This window comes from Prosopis cineraria, unplaced genomic scaffold (genome assembly GCF_029017545.1).
Source record: "Prosopis cineraria cultivar Desert tree isolate PC_DT_omini unplaced genomic scaffold, ASM2901754v1 PC21, whole genome shotgun sequence".
NCBI classification, from domain to species: Eukaryota; Viridiplantae; Streptophyta; class Magnoliopsida; order Fabales; family Fabaceae; genus Prosopis; species Prosopis cineraria.
This window is the reverse complement of record NW_026555352.1, coordinates 91,051-109,900: the sequence shown is the minus strand read 5'-3', so window position 1 is coordinate 109,900 and position 18,850 is coordinate 91,051. Positions and strand designations below refer to the sequence as shown.

General features: G+C 29.7%; 1 pseudogene; it reads left to right on the top strand.

The window, feature by feature from the left end:
- Window positions 1-9,041: 9,041 nt before the first annotated feature.
- LOC129294929 (very-long-chain aldehyde decarbonylase CER1-like) lies at window positions 9,042-14,607 on the top strand (annotated as a pseudogene).
- Window positions 14,608-18,850: the final 4,243 nt, after the last annotated feature.

Sequence of the window (18,850 nt, the reverse complement as noted above, 5' to 3'; positions counted from 1 at the left end):
TTAACTTCCCTTGTAAGAAGACTCAAATTCTTTTAAACTTACCCCTCTTTAACTGACGTTGGCTAACCACTAGTAGCATTGGTCGATTGGCTAGCATTAACCAGTGGATGACAACCTTTGACTAGTCAATTTTTTTTGAAAGAATATTTTTTATTGAAATATAAGAAGAACTTTAGAAATATGAGTGGATTCCCAGAAAGCTCTTCTTTAGAAACCCCAACTACTGTCCTTGACCCTATAAATATTTTTTAACCTTTTATTTGATCGTCTTCCTTCTATTGTAAAAAGAACCCTTGCCCAAAAAATAGAAAATCTTGTAGGATATATCGTTGTCCTTGCCGATGCTTGTATCCCAACAACCCAAATTCTTTTTCTTAATCCCCACAAACTATATCATCATGGATACTCTTTCACATTTATGAGTCAAACATAACATGTTTACAAGTAAATTTTCTAGATTTAGAACTCAAACTTCTTCAACTGCATACAAGATTAATAATCTAATATTCATAAATCAAAATTCATAAATTTACAAGCCAAAAATATTAAATTTATAAATTAGTTTTTAAGAAATTAGTACTTTAATATTTACAAGTCAATATCTTAAATTTGCAACTGAATTTACATAATTTTTGCTATGGATCATTGCATAAACTTTTCCCCCTCAATTGCTGGCTTCTTTTTCACAATTGTTGATTTACTTAGTCAATTAATTGTTTATTTCATATTTTAAAAATTTCCAAATTCCCTAGTCATTACAGAAATGCTCCAAGTCTAAAAAAATGAATACATATAAAGGTGCGGGCGTACATTAATCAATCAAAACTGCTCTTCATAGTTGATAGGTGTGTTTTTTTAAAAAAAAATTGTGTACTACAAGGTATTTTTATAATGAATTTTTTATATTTAACAACGGCTAAGATTCAAATTACATTAATATATATTCTACTCTAGATTTTAAAAAAATATACACACATTTTAAAGTGAAAAAAGGATAAAATATTTCCATAATAAAATATTATTGACCCAAAAAAATCCATAATTAAATATGTTTCTTATAATTATAAGTTTTTATTTGGCCAGGTTTGCTTTCTTTCTTGGCTAAGATTTGATGCAATGAGTATTTTTTAAGCCTGGAGACATGTCTTAATTTTGAAGAACTCTAGGACCCCATTTACTTAAACATTTTCTCATAAAACTTAGAGATGAAATAATAATTATTGGCTTTTTCGTAGGGAAAGAGTAAATATGTGAGAGATTTCATGCAACTTAAAAAAAAAATCCTTGAATAGTTCCAAAAGTTAAATTTTACCTTGACTATCAAATATTAAATTTGAATCATTTAAATTAAATGTGGAATATTCAAATTAGTGATGAGTAGATTTGTTAAAAAATTATTTTTTTTATTATGATAAGTATAATATAAAATATAAATGTAAAACTTTAAATCTAAACCGTTCAAATCTTATTAATGGAATGAGTAATGATGCTCGTTGTAATTATGGCGAGCACAAAAGACCTTGCCTTCTGTCACCAGTCTCCCTGTCTCTGGCTTTCTAGCTAGAGACCTTCTCTTTTCGATCATTCCGTCCATTCTCTCTAAAATGACTTGTTTACTTTATCCTTTCTTCTATTGCTAGCCATCTTGTTGAGTTTATGTGTAAGTTCACCCTTGCTGGATATAGCCCAGCCCATATAATCATTGGGGCAATTTTGTAATAACAAATAATTGAGGGCTTTACAGTGTGATTGAAGCATTCATCCAAAGCATTTTGAGGAAAGGGTCCAACTCATGCAACCGAAAAGAAAATGGGATGTATGTGGATTTGACCCATAACTCACTAAAGCAATCAATAAAGGTTAGTTTAGTTGGTAAAAATTTAATTCATAACTCATAAAGTTATAGGTTCAAGTATCGCTATCGATAAGAGGAGTTACCTTGCTGGTGGGTGACCTACGCCTTATGCAGAAACTTCCCTCAGCTTCTCTCTTCCTCTTAAATGGTAATTTAGTTGTGCAACTTTAGATTGTGTTCTCAACATAATTTCAAATCCCACTGCCGACCTAAAAATTCTTACATAAATTGAATGCACCATGTCATTTATAGTCTATTCAATAAAAATATGACATTTAAATGATATTAAATATGAATTAATTATGATATTAATGATAATAAATAAATAAAAGGTAAGAAATAAAATATACATTTTATTATAAAAATAAAATCAATTAAGAATGTCACATAATATTTTATTTATATTACTTGAAATATTTTAATTTGACAGACTATAAATGACGTGATACATTCGATCTATCTAAGTATTACTCGTATCGACCTTGGTAATCTTGGTGACCGCAACAAAGGTATATGTCTTCCATGTTTCTATGCATCCATTTTCCTTTACATATCATAGACTTTCGCTGGAAACCTCTAACCTCCACAAGCCTCCTTTCCATTCCCCCTTATTCTCAATCATCACTGGCAATTTCTAGTTGTAATTATTAATTTGTAATGTCCTCAACAAAATTGGATATTTTTAGTTAATTTTTAAAGAATTCACAAAGTCTCTTCCCATTTAATGATCCATTCTTACATATGCACTTCAAACACATGCATGACCAAGTCTTTTAATCCACCTCCAGGTTTAGCTCATAGAATAGAAGGATACAGCCTTTCTGAATTATCAAGATTCTACATCACGGCTTTTCGCCCCATTTGACGAGATTCCCAATTAACCATTATTTATAATTTTTAGTTTTTAAATAAAATGTCTAGTGAATTTCCATAACCCTCACCAAATGAATGATCATTTTGGAGTTTTCTTACTTTTTAAAACACCATAGCCCTAAAGATTTTGTATGTAAAATAATATTTTAAATTTTTATTTTAGATCGGTTGAGAACTTATAATTTTAATGTACTTAATAAACATGTGGTAACCTAGCTAATTGAAGATAAGTATTCATTCTTTTATTTTCTTTGTATTTTCTGCTCGATCATATTAGATTTCTTATATTTTCATTATATTTACAATATTATTAGTATGAGTTTCTAGCAAATTCGTGTATATATGTAATGATTCCCCCTCCAACTCATAACAGCATCAATACGGAATAGAAGGGAAGAAGATGCTGGCAACAGTTGATGGCATGACCTTTAATAGTGACCACAACTACCAATGGCTAACGGAACAGCTGAGGAAGGAGAAATAAAGGAAGAATTCGAGCTCTCTCGGGCTCTGCTTCAAGCTACATCACAGACCAAGGAAAAAGAAGATTCTGGTTTACCCATGGTCGATGGTGGCGAGCACAGTGATAGAGGAAGAACGACAGGGAAAAGGTTTTTCAAAGCTCACTCTCAATTGATGAACGAACGTGAAAGGACAAAAAAAAAAATTGGGGAAAATGGGAAAAGCTTGATGTGGTTTTTAAGGGGTATTTTGGCAATTTTACTATGTTAAATGAAAATAAAGGTTCGGTTTGATTACTAAAAAGAAATGTATTAAAAAATTAATTTAAAAATAAACTAAATCACCCTTTTCTCTTATGATAAGTATAATAAAACTCATTAATATACATTACAAATATGAAAATCATTACACCTTTTAAAAATTTACTGAATCATAATTTTCAACTTTCTTTATAAATGTGGTTCATCATCTCTTTTGATTATTTTATTTTTATTTTTTATTTTTTAATCCATTCCATTTCATTCCTTTTTAGTTATCAAAGACCAAAATGTTTCCATTAGCCTCACGAGAATTCAAACTTGGAGGTAAAAACCGATAGAAGTTGCCACTGATACTATCCTTATAATATTTTTTATAATAACAACCGAAGCTAACATTAAAAACAATTGATTCAAATTTTCTTTTACTATTTATTTGGGTATATTTTATAATACGAAGGTACTTATTTTAATTTATTGATGTCAATTTCAGATAATCTTGCCGCCCAGCTGTTATGCGTACAGTTTCAGTAAGTTTTGAAGAAAAGGTAAATTGAAGATGAAAACATAATAGCATGAAATATTGTATGGGATCGAATTTTTATTTATATTATTTCCGAAATTTATAATTGCATGAAATAAAAATAAAATATTGAACATATATTATTAAAATCATTGATTTATCCTTCGTTTTTATTTGTACATCGTTTTAGTAACATGTGAGTCCCAGTATGATTGTGAACTTCAATTTTCTTAACAGAAAATAAGTCAGGAAAAAAGAGGAATTCTTTCTCCGAACAAAAGGTCAAAGTAACAGGCAATTTAAGGTAACTCTACAGAATATAAATTTCAAGCAACGTTTGTTGTTTTTAATTAGATTCAAGTTTTTAATAAAAAATAAAAAGATTAAAAAGATACCACCAATTCAGTGATTTATATCAAATGATTTAAAAACCTGTCAGACCATAGACGGGAGCCGTTAATGGTTTAATTTGGATAAAAAGAAATATTTTTTATAATTGAGTCAGATTGGATCATAATTGAGTTGTCATTGAGTTGGAAGTTGGAGTTGAACCAGAAATTGAAACAGTTTGTAAAAAATTGAATGGTTTTAAATACAATATTAAAAAAATGTAAAAATTTAAAAATTTAAAATTTAAAAATTAAATTCTACTAAAAGCCAACTTTACTTTTAGATAATTCATATGTATAAAATATCATTTGAGACTATTTTTTTATAAAGATATTGACAATTATACATGCAAATATAATTATTTTGAGTCTTTTCATATCTAATTTCATCAAAATCCACCTCTAATATAATTTATAATATTATTTATTTATAGTCATGTTATATCATTTTATCAATATACAATAAATTTTTTTCTTGTATGTATTATATATATATATATATATTTAATATTATTTTTTGTTACGTCACGTTTGTGAATCGCTGACCATTTTACTTTACCGATCCAGTTCTAAAAATATTGTTTATATAAGTTGTGCCCTGTTGGATTTGGTGCAATAAACTGATTCAAACCGGTTCTTGATTCTGCCCCAACTTTCAGACTGGAAGAATCGAGAACAAAAGAAAAGAAACACCACCATAAGGGAATGTAACGCGTTTGTTTTTTGTTTTTTTTTGTCAGAATGCAACGTGCTGATTAGTATATGTATAATGTACATTGCGAGTGCGCGTTTCCTGATACGAGCCGAGTCAAACGTCAAAGATTGTCTTTTGTTAACAGATTTATATTATTGGGAGAATCACACTGCAGACCCTTAAAAAAAATTTACACTTTGAACCTAATAAATTTTGATAGTACACTGTAGGCTTAAGAGTCTGTTGTAATTTTCTTGAAAGTAAAAGTATAATTTTGTTTTAATATAATTTTAAAACTCAAAACCTATACAAAACTCTCGTCCATGAAAATAATAAAAAGATTAAGATATACAAAACTCTCGTGCACATAGTATCCATATGTGTCCAATTGATCTATAAGTTAATTAAGATATACAAATAATACAAATATGTATAACACAATGACTATGGCTGTGTAAAACGATATTCATATATTCTCAACACAATTTTAATTAATTCACAACACAATATTCATGTGTGTGCAATTGATCAGTAGGTTTAATAAAATATACAAGTTACGCAAATAATATACAATACAATATCCATGGATGCATAACCTGATATTCATGCATTCTTAGTTGAATGTCTATGCATGTCAAGTTGATCAATAGGTTTAATAAAATGTACAAATTGTGTGAACAATTCACAACACAATGTTTATAGAGGCACAATATGATGCTTATGAATTATCAACACAATGTCCATGTATATCTAATTGATATGTAGATTAATTAAAATATACAAGTCATGTAGAGCATGCACAACACATTGTCCATAGGGAGCACAACATGATGTTCATATATTCTCAACACAATGTCTATGAATTGTCAATATAATGTCCATGTGTGTCTGGTTGATCAATGGGTTTAATAAAATGTACAAGTTACGCAAACAATATACAACACAATGTCTATGGATATACAATATGATATTTATGCATTCTTAAATGAATGTTCATGTATGTCAAGTTGATCATTCCACCACTTTTAATTTGTTTCTTTTATTTAATCAAGGGCAAAGTTATATTTTTGTTCTTAAGAAAAATTGCAACAAGGGCACTTGAACCTGCAGTATATTATCAGAATTTATTAGGTTCAAAGTATAATTTTTGTTTTTTGTAGGGCCTGCAATGCAATTCTTCCTATCTTGGAGCTAATGTATTTGATCATTCAATTATTTGGTGCATGAGCTAAGTACGCTCATTCAATAAATGTTATAATAATAACTATTAAATTTTGAATAACTATAAGAAATTTTATTATATAATACTCAAAAAATATTAAATTTCATATTTTTAAAATATATAGCATACGTAAAGAGTGTTATGATGGGGTGGATTATTTTGAATTTTTTTAAAAAAATAAATCTCCATATTTTTTAATTATTAATAAAATCTAACAATTATAATTAAAAAACTCATTGAATGAGTGTACTTATATCACTTGATGAATTTAAATTTTATCTTACTAAGTGCTTCACTTTAGAAACACTTACAATCAAGTACTGCTTTGCTTTAATCTTTTCTTTTCTGTTTTTTTTAAGCAACAACTCATTAATTCAGATAACTACCAATCGGAAAAGGAGAGGTAGAAAAGTAGCCTGATTAACAGCATCCAAACGAGTTTAATCCAATTTTGTTCAAAAAAAAAAAAACAGCAGTCAAATGAGAGTTGATGCGCCATATACATCAAACATCACATCACTAGTCCCGTCAGGGTGGTTAGTCCCTTAAATTGCATTTCCTTGCAAATTAATTTGGATGCAAAAATCACATATAAATTTATAAATGCACATGTTCTTGCAAAAATCACATATAAATTTATAAATTTATAAATGCACATATAACAATAAGTAATAAAAAGTAAATAGAATATCATTTTTATTAAGTTGTTTTAAAAATATATTCAAATCAAACAAAAAACATCACAAATTTAATTAAGTTAAATCAAAATATTTTAGATGAATAAAATTGATTATAAAAATTATGCTTAGATAGAATTTATTAGAATAAATGATAAAACGTGTACACACAAGCACAAAAGTATGTAAATAATGAAATGCAGCTCGAAAGTTGTCACGATAATAAATGTGAGATATATATTCATAAAAGTTAAACTATCATATCAATTTCTTTTTTCTTTCTAACATCTTTGCCGTCTTATAAGGTCCAATTTACAAATGAGAGTAGATATACCATTTACATCAAACCTATCATCACATCGCTAGCTAGTTCCACGTAAGGATGAATATTCCATTCATTATCTTTGCGAATAGACTGAATATAAATTTCAGTTTCCTTTTAAATTAGTTTTGAAGTGAAAATAATAATATATACTACTCTTATTAAAAATTAATTATAAAATATTTTTAAATAAAATCACACATATCAATAAAAAAATTTTAAATAAAATTACACATATTAATAAATTTAATTCAATTTTTTTTAAGATAAAAATATAAATTTTTAAAAATACCATTCATTTAATATTTTATTTATAAAAAATATTAAAAATAAAGAATATATAGGAATGATAATATTAAAAAATATTATTAATAAATTCTTATTTTTAAAAAATATTTTATATTTTGACACATCAAATTATCTTTAAAAATATTTTATAATTTAATATAGAGAGAATATTTTATAAATTATTAATTTAAGAATACTACAGCTCACTATAAATTTTATACCTTACTCCCACTGTTAAAAAATGTAGGATATTTTTAACCAAATCTCACCTTTAATAAAGTAATTACTTATCTTTAAACTAACTTTATTTTTTTTATATTTACCTTTATTTAATAAAATGTTTTACTCTAAAAAAATATAAAGAAATATATTCAACAGGGATACTTTAAAAAAAAAAAGATAATGATTACATCATAAAAACCTCAAAATGCCTTATATGTTTTAATATTTAAATTTTTAAAAAATACTTTAAATTTTTAAATGAAAGAAGCATTTGAGCTAACTATGCAGCACGGCTGCTTAGTCACTCATCACATCAACAAAATATATATTTATATAATCCAGAACTGTGTAAAATTTTTGACCTGGTTTATTTATTTATTTTAAAATCTTCTGAATTTACGATGATTCATTTAAAGGATATAGGTATAGTATATTAAAATTATTGTTGCGTCAATGTTGCTGTTTATTTATTTATTTATTCTTTTTTAGGTTGAGCTTCCTTATCGATTATTAAATCATTTTTCAAATACAAAAACATTTAACACAGTTTTTTTTTTTTTTTTGCCAACGTTTAACACAATTAATTCAATCTACGACTAACATGAAAACTAACATACAAAAACGTTGATCTCACTGCTAGCCTCTAAAGGGTGTATAACTATTTTGGGGTGAAATTTTGCTTAGCATTATCTCCTTTGATATAAATATTTGAATTCATATATTTTATTTTAGAAGTAAGGTTAGATGCTCCACATAGCCTATAAATAGGTATCTATTTTGATATATGTTGTCTACTAATTGGAAGGAGCTGAGCTCTTGATTGATATTATATTTTATGTAAAATATTGTATTGTAGAATTTTAGGGAAATCCTATTTATAGGGGAGGTTCTGCCAAAATTTCTACAAAAATATTAAATATTTTATTATAATGAGTTTTTTTCAGTACATTATAATTTCTACTAAAATGAAAAGATTTTCTTCAATTTAAGGCTTTCGGGAATGCACGATATAGTTCGTATCCATTCTGGTCACCCTTTATTTTTGGGGCGTGAGAAAAATAGATCAAAATGCCTTGCTGTACTAATTGCCTGGCAACTTCTACAATTGCATTTAGATCAAAATTACCATATCTTGTATATCTTTACGTAATTTCCATGTAGATTAACAAGGGATCTGAGTTTCAGTAGTAAATTTAATTTGTATTCATATTAAAGCTGACTCATCAATATGCCTCTTTTGTGTTTGCATGACGATCAATGAACATTGATCAGTACTTGGTATTAGCCCCATGGATTGCCCACAACGTCTATTCTGTGGTGTTTAATGATTATGAAGATGAGCCAACTTACTATTTTGAACTCCCAATTCTTTTGGCGAGAATGCTTCACAAACAAATATGGATTTCTATTTCTTGTTATCGAACTGCGACAGGCAAAACAGGATTGTTATAAAGGCCTCGATTTCAATCAAGTTGATAGAGAAAGCAACTGGTTTGCTCCTATCTCTCTCTCAATTATTTATATATCACGTTGCTATTCCTTTTCTTGAAACCAATGTTATTTGTGTTAACAATCCTTGCGGGGATGACCAGATTTTGTTGTATGGACTCTTGTTCTATATAGCATATATGATATTTTCTCGGTTAGCCTTATGGAAAATAGATGGTGTGATTCTCACGATTTTGTTGTATGCTGATCCTGTGGAGTTTCTTTATTATTGGTTTCACAGAGCTCTTCACCACCATTTTCTCTATGCTCGCTACCATTCTCACCATCATTCTTCCATTGTCACCCAGCCTATTATTGGTATGATAATCTTCATTCATATATGATCCCCCCGGGGCCCAATTTACCCTGCTGTTGGGGCAGATTTAGGGCTGGTAATTCAGGATGACTTACTTTTCATATTAAAGAAATTATTAATTAATCTAAATTGGTGAAAAATATTCTTTAGCCATTTTACAGAAGAATCACTAGCACGACATGTTTACAGGAGTTGATCGATTATGACCTAATTATTTGACTATAATATACAATTTTGGTTTATGGTTTTTTTTTTAGGGGAAAAAATTGATCTTTTCAGTTTGTTTATTAACAGAAGGTGAATTTTATGATTAAAAGGATTCCCAAAAATTCTATTATTTGTGGAAATAATCATGTCAAACATTTTAATTCTTTTCTTTTTGAGAAAATAAGCATGTAGAATTTTCAGTAATACATAAATGACCTTTAACACATGTTATGCTTCTGTACTAATAATAAACTAACGAATTATTTGATTTCATTGCTCATTAGTTTGATTTTTTTCTGGAACAGCTGTTATTCATCCGTTTGCTAAAATGCTAGCATATTTTGTTATATTTTCAATACCACAAGTGACAACATTGTTTACAAGAACAATCTCCATAGCCTCCATTGTTGGTTACACATTTTATACCGATTTCATGAACAATTTGGGTCATTGCAACTTTGAGTTCTTCCCAAAGCAGCTCTTCTCTGTCTTTCACTTGTTCAAGTATCTCTGCTACACGCCATCGTAAGTCACCCTTATTCTAGCTTCATGCTATAATTTCTCCATCTTTTGTGCTTGGTTCCATCTTCCATTGTCTTTGTCAAGTTCTATACTCATTAAAACCATTAGTTTATTGATAATATCCAAAACAAGTTGTAGCAATTGCAATATAATAAATTCTTGAATAATTTCTATTTTGTTAGCATAATACTGCATAATTTCATGAGTCCTATATCAAGGAGCCTCACAAGTTGAGTGAGGTTTATAAGTTCAAGGGACTTTCTCACCTAATAAGCTAATCTTTTGGGATGGGCTCTTTCTTTAGACATTGTCATAGCTCCCACATCAGGGAGTCTCACAAGTTGAATGGGGTTTATGAGTTCAACAGACTTTCCCACCGAAGAGGCTAGTCTTTTGGAATGGGTTCTCTCCTTGAGCTTGTGCTTGTCACATTGATACTTTTATTGAAAGGCCAGTGTCACAAAAAGGGCTACCTACAAAGGGTTTTGATTGGTAGGAGGCCAAGTGAAGTGCCGTGGAGTGAAACTGCTAGGGACATTGGCTGTCAACCATATCAAAGATCCTCACAAGTTGAGTGGTCCTTATAAGTTTAAAGGGCTCTCTCAGCCAATAGGCTAATTTTTTGAGATGGGCTCTTTTTTTAAGTTTGTACTCATCACACATAACATATGTGTACATGAAGCAACAAAAAGATAGGGAAGTTAATAATTAAAAAGAAAAAAATTGAATCTCCGTGCAGATACATATGTTGAAGATAGTTATAACATTTTTAGAGAAATAAAAGTGGAGCTATGAGAACAAGAGAAATTATTACATTTATTAAATGTTTAATCGAGCAGACAAAATCAAACTGTAAATTTCCGAGATCAGCGAACCCAGTTGGAAGTATAATTTCAAGTCTCCATACCTGGTTTTTGTGTGAAATAACGGTAATTAACCTTGGAAACTCTACCAAACAAAGTTGGCCATTTTTCTCCAAATCCAAATGTTAGATCAGTGTTTCATGTCATAACATTTGTGGATTATTAGTATTTTTTTTGGTAATACCATATTAATAATTATCATTTTTCTATATATTCCTTTTTCTTCTAATGTTGGATGAGGGATAGTTAACTCAAGAAATCATGACCACAGGTTTCATTCACTGCATCAACCAAATTCAGGACAAATTATTCCCTTTTCATGCCCTTATATGACTACATTTATGGCACAGTGGATGAATCCACAGATGATACTTATGAAACATCTTTGAAGAGATCAAGAGATTCTCCAGATGTGGTTCACTTAACTCATTTAACAACGTCAGTTTCCATCTATCATCTTCCTTTAGGGTTTGCTTCCTTGGCCTCCAAATCTCAAGCTTCAAAATGGTGCCTTACTTTGATGTGGCCATTCACGATTGTTTTGAAGCTAAAGGCTTGGATCTTTGGTCATACTTTTGTCTCAAAAAGTAATAATTTCAAGAAACTACTCAATTTGCAATCATGGGTCGTGCCACGATTTACAAAAGAAGTAAGAATTTTTGGCTTAGTGCAATATAGACATTATTATATTGTTGTAACGTGTCTTACATTTTATCACAGTGTCATTCTCCTCTTTTATTATACAGTATCTCTCAAAATGGTACAGCAAAAGACTGAACAAGATAATTGAAGAGGCCATTCTTGAGGCTGACTCATCTGGTGTTAAAGTTCTTAGTCTAGGGCTATTGAATCAGGTTGACAAGTTCACATCACACCATTTCCCTCATTTTTTTTTCTTTTTTTTTTTTTGGGAAAAAAAAAGTTGAAATATTGAAGCCTGTATGGGTACATGCAGAAAGAAGAGCTGAATTCAAATGGTGAATTTTATGTTCAGAAGTTTCCAAAACTGAAGGTAAGGATTGTAGATGGAAATAGTTTAGCTGCTGTTATAGTTGTGAACAGCCTTCCCAAAGGGACACATCAAGTTCTTCTACGGGGCAACTTTGATAAGCTTTCCTTTGATATAGCCGATTAGTTGTGTGAAAGACATGTTCAGGTAAGCTAACATATGGAATTCCTTGTCCTGAACTGTTTTAATTGACTAGTCTACTAAAATCAGAATGGGTCCAACTTGTCTCGAAGTCTCAAGGTCTTGGTCTAATTAAGTGAACACAAGATATTGTATTCATTTGAAAATACTAGGACGAAAATCTTAAGACAACTTATGCCCAACAATTGTGTTGGATATATTATGTTTGATCTTGTATTTGTTAGTTAAAATAATATATTAGTTTGCATGAGTTGGTTATAGATCCTACTTATAAAGGGTCATTGGTCATTATATTTGTTTTGAGAGGTATAATTTAGGTCCACCTTATGTACGTCATTAAAATGTCATGGGGGTTCTTTTAATCATCTTTGTGAATTACATTGATAGTGTGTTTAGATTAATGGGGACTTGGATTTAGATTTTGATCAAATCCCTCATTTGTATACATAAAAATTTATGAAGTTGAATCTAAATTCCAAATCCATTACTTATTATATTTCTTTTGTAATTTCAAATCTCTTCTACACCCGATTATTGAAAATTCTAGGAACTTTTTCAAACCTCTCATTCTCATTGTATTTTTACTATTAATACTTTTATAACTCTCATATATTTTCTTATTTCTCATTCATTGCAAAATAGAGGTAAATTTATCACTGTTAATTTTTTTTTTCAGTTTTGTTGTGAATCTCATTTCATATCTCTTCTTTAGTTAAAATTTTTTAAACTACCTAAACAAAGGATTTTAAATATATGAGTTTTAAATGTGAGATTTAAAATGCAAAATTTTAAAATTGAAATTCAAATCCAAATTAACCAATCCAAATGCTGCCTGCGGGTTTGTTGGGTATTCTTAATTATGGATGTCTGAGATATTTTTAGTTTCATTTAGACTAGGGGATCAGTTTAGACAAATTTATTTTAACTTCATTTGAAAGAGGGTCAATAAACATATTCAAGATGTTATTGAAATTAAACCATTCAAAAACTGAGATGATACACGCCCTCGCCTGCCCTGACGCACATATATTCCATGAAACTTTTGAAAACGGGATGGTATTGATCAGTAATAAATTGTATGAAAATAAAGTTACATTAATACGATTAATTTATTGAGATCTCAAAATTTGGTTTTCAGGTGACTACATTATATCAAGATGAGCTCACGAAGCTTCGTCAGAGACTCAACACAAAGCCAAAAGAAAGTTTTTCTCTTTCAACAACTTATCATGAGAAGAAGGTAAACACATTTGGAAAAATTCAACAACTTCGACACTTTGCCATTGATTAATGTTGGTGAAATTTTACTTCACATTTTCCCTCTTATTTAATGGATTTTTTTTATTTATTACATGATGTGACGTTGTCCAGATATGGTTAGTGGGAGGGACGAAGATGAACAAATGAAGGCACCAAAAGGATCACTATTCGTACCATTTTCTCAATTCCCACCCAAAAAATTACGAAAGGATTGCTTCTACCACTACACTCCAGCAATGATGGCTCCTCCTTCAATCCCAAACAGGCATTATTGTGAGGTTAGTAGCCTGCAAAGTTTTAACTTCTATTTTTTATTTATTTATCATCCTTCTCATTACACTTCGCCAAGATAATTATATTACTCCCAAAACTCTATGGACTCCATAAGCTGTCTACATTGTTAAAAAAAAAAGTTAAAGAACATTTTTACTTCTCAACTATTCCCTTGAGAACATCTGTTATACTTTTATGTAATTTTCTGGGTAATTTTTTGAAAATTTTGAGGTCAACTATCAGTCAAAGTTAAATTTTTAACGACATGGTATTTAGTGTACTATTTTCAAATATTGAAGGGAAAAATTGTACTACATATAAGTTTAAGATACTAAATATCTCTGACTGAATAATTAAAGGGAAAAAAAATACCCTTTAAATCTAGTAAAAAACATAATACTTTATAGGCATGTGGGATGTGCTTAGTGACTCAAGTTTAAAGTTTAAATATATCCAATAAGAAACTAATGTTTTACTGACGTAACATAAATTGATCTCGTAATTGAAATCATTTATTGCAATGTAATTAGCACTTCAATCAAAACATTTCTTTTTAAAAATGATGTTCTTTAATCACAGAATTGGCTACCAAGGAGAGCAATGAGTGCGTGGCGTGTAGCTGGAATAGTACATGCTTTGGAAGGATGGAATGTACATGAGTGTGGTTCTACCACTTTCAATATCACTCAAGTTTGGCATGCATCTATTCGTCATGGTTTCCAACCTTTGAACATTCCCCTTTGACTAAGTTACATTCAACAAGAATGGCTTCTGTAGATGTGTGTGTCACATTCTAAAATAGGGGGTGATCGGCACAGGATGCGAACACACATACATCCCGTAAGCCACAAATTTAAGGTTTATTTCATTTAATTAAAAATTACTCAGTTATACACTGACATTTTAATACTATTACTACTAATTATTTTAATAATTATTTTAACATTTTGTAAAAATTTTAATAGAACCTTCTTTGTAAATAGGATCTTCCAAAAACTCTGTATCATAAAAATTTTCCTTAAACATTTACCAGCAGACAAAATGTATAATAAATTAAGGATTCTAATTATAAGTTATGTGGAGTAGCTAATCATATATCTCATGACATAACACATAAATTTTATATTTACATCAATAAGACATATTTACAGAACAAGCCTCCACTCTGTTCTACAAACATTCATCATTGGTAAGCAAGACATACAACATCAATTATGCTATCTGAGACCAAAATAATTTTCCAGTGAATAACGTCCCAACAATAAATAATTTAACATGAACAAAAAAAAATTTAAAATAATCATGTAAGTTAAAGAAACAACAATTTCCATAAAAATGTATAAACTTCAAAAGAAAATGGCTCTATAAAAATTTGAATAAAATCCTAAACCATTGAACTATCATAGCAAATGTTAATATCACTTGATTTTAAGAAGTCTCATAATTAAAATAAATACTTGTAAATAAATTACTCAATAAAAATTAATGGGATATCAAATTACCAAATAATTAGATTCATAACCATATGGACTTATCAGACAATTAACAAATATGGACACACAGTACATGGGGATAAGTGACCAAACGTAGCCAAAGCCACAAAACAAACATGAACACCCAGTCCATGAGGGTAATACTAACCAGACACAGCTTAAAGCTAAGAAATCAAATGTGAGTACAATGCTTACGAACAACCATCCCTCCGTTCCACGTGCGTTGGCCATCGCACGGGGCTAACACCTCCTATAATCACCCTGCTAGCTAGGTGAACCATGGCACACCAAGGGATAACAAAATTGCCGTTAGCAACCAGTGTTCTGTGTAAAGTCCCTTTTTAAAATCATTTTCAAACATGTGAGAAAATCATCACTTTCAAGATACAGTTCTCATTCTCAAAATCAAACTTGCATGAATACTTTTAAGCATTAAAACTTGCCTGAATCAAATTTCATATTCGATGCTCATGCTTGCATTTATTAAAAAAAATTTCAACGTAAAACTCGCATGAATCATTCTCTGTATCAATCCAATATTTGATAAAATAAAAATCTTATAATCAAAGTTCAAACTTGACTTAATTGATCAAATAACATTTTAAATTTGGTAAGCTAATTTCTCAAAATAGAGAAATGTTAATCAACAAATATTTAATAATCGCATTAATGCTATTAAAATGATTTCAAGAAAAACGTAATATTTTAGTAAAGGAAATTTTAATTGAAAAAATATCAGTTCGGACGTTATCCACTTACCTATAATATGCCCGAGTATCAAAGTTCATTTCTTAATTAGAACTTCAATCAACTCTTCCTTCCTCTTAGCATCCTATTCAATATAAAGAAAGATTTAATGGACTTACTTTAGTTAAATAAGTTATGTTTCAATATTGAAAACACTATAGTGGATTGACTTCAAAATCATTATAATTTAATCAACCAAATCTTAATTTCTTCCATCCTTCTAATACTTTACATGCGTACTTCCCATCCAACAAATTGCTTATACCTTAATTTATTTTCCCAACCATTCTTTGAATTATGTAACCAAACATTAATTAGGGTGCGTATAAACATATCTAAATACACACACACACCCCCACATTTCAAGTCATCAAACATCTTTCATGCATATCAAGATTAAATAATTAACACTACTACAGAATATATCTTTAGGAGTGGGTATTTAGGAGCGCTTCTTTAAAAACGCTCTAAAATGTGAATGCGGAATTTACCGGAGTGCTTTTGTAAATAAGTGCTCTTGTATGTCAGGGCTTCTCAATAAGATAACGCTCCTAATTAATATAAAAAAAATATTGTAAAAAATTTAAAAAGACCTTTAGGAGCACTAGTAGTTAAGCGCTTTGGAAGAAACTATCTTCCAAAGCACTCATTCCAAGAGCGCTCCAAAAGAGCTTATCTTTTGGAGTGCTCTTGGAATAAGTGCTCCGAAAGAGATGCTCTTTCGGAGCGCTCGTCAATGGGCGCTCCGGAAGAGGTGGTCTTTTATTTATCTGCCACTGTTCATGAGTTTCTTTCAAACCTCTCTCTCATTTGCTGAGGCTGTGTGTTCCTAATGAGTTCCAGATCATCGCTGTATCAGTCTATCTTCTACCACTGTTCCCTATTCTAGATCGTCGTCCACCACTGTTTGCTGTTCTAGATCATCATCCGCTGCTGTTTGCTGTTCCAGATTAGTGTCTACAGTTGTTTGTTTGTTTCTATGTCATGTCAAGCCATTTGTCTCATTTTTGTGCCGCCATCGCCATCACCACCATCTCCTGCATCACTATTCCAGATCTGCATCTCTGTTCCAAATCTGCATTGCTGTTCTAGTTCTACACCGCTGCCGTACATTGGAGGAAGTGACGCTGTGAAGACCTCCATCGCAGCCATGTGTCATTACTGTACAGTCGAGGAAGCAACGTCGCAAAGTCCTTCGCTATTACCATGAAGACCGCCGTTTTCTGCCGTGAAGACTACATTGTGAAGGTATTTTTTTAATAATTAATTTATAATATAATATATTTATATATTTATATATATTTAAGAATAAATTTCATATATATTTTTTTAATAATGAATATTATAGATAATATTTGAATTGGAGTTATTTATATTAGAATTATGGAGTATTTGTAGTTGATAATTTAGATTAAAATTGTGGAAACTACTTGAACATTTTTATTTTATTTATGAAATATACTTTTAAGGGAGATTATTGTTATTAATTAAATTACAATTGATTGACAGAATTTAGATGCATTATGCTACTAAATTTTTATTTGGATGAATTGATTTTTTTAGTTTCAATGTATTGTGTTGTGGAATTTGATTGTTTGATCATTTGGGAGGTTCTTCTTTTAAGGAAGATGTTGTTGAATTTTTTTTATAGAAATCTAAGTCTTTTGTTTATTGAATTTTGATAATCATATTAGTGATATGGATTGTAAGTGGATGTTGGCTAATCGACTATCTAGAGAATATTGGAATGGCGTGGATGAATTCATTGAATTTGCATTTTGTCATGATCAAGACCCCGTGGAGTCATATGTTCTTTTGTGAAATGTTGCTATGGAAAAAGAGTAAAGCTAATAGAATTAAAAGATCATTTAATATGTAATGGGATTGATCTAACTTATACTTGTTGGACCATGCATGGGGAGACAAGGAATAATGCAAATAATTGGAGAGATAGTGCGAGCTACTCAACATTTGATCGTGATAGTGGGACATATGATTGACCGTCTTGATGAAATGATTCATATATATAACTTCATCGCTGAAGTATTTTAAATTAAGTTAGAATTTATTTTTACCATATTTTGATAATGACATCTTTTATTGTTTTATAGGTACCTACACAATTACAAGGTTGAGAGTATGGATACTATGTTATAAAATTTATGAGAGAAGTAATCACACAACAAGAGTTGATCATTCTTGAAAATGTAAGTCAAAAGCTTTAAAATTAAGTTGATATAATGTTAATTACTTATATATTGCTTTCATATCTTCTGTAGTATTTTGTTGGAGCAAGATATTCTCATTTTACTATGGAGCAAATAGAAGATTTAGCTGAAGAGTTGTCAGAATATATTATTGGCTGTTTGTGATAGGAAGTTAGATTTTAATGTTAGAAAAATAACAATACTTTCATTTGTTAAGATTGTTAGAAATTAAACTAGGTTAGTTAGGAAATTGAAATTGTTGTATCAGTTTTAAATTCTTTTCTTGTATATAAATTTTTATATTGATATTATTTTTAAATTAGTTTTTGATATTATGATTTGCCATTGTTAAAGAGACATAAAAGGAGAAATTTCAAAAAATCTGATTTAAAAAAATTAAAGTAATATACGGGAGCGCTCATTTGAAGAGCGCTCCTGTAAAGTAATATACAGGAGCGCTCCTATATGGTTCATACGAGAGTGCTCTTTAACAGAGTGTTCCGGTATGGTCAGGCATACGGGAGGGCTCTTGTAGAGAGC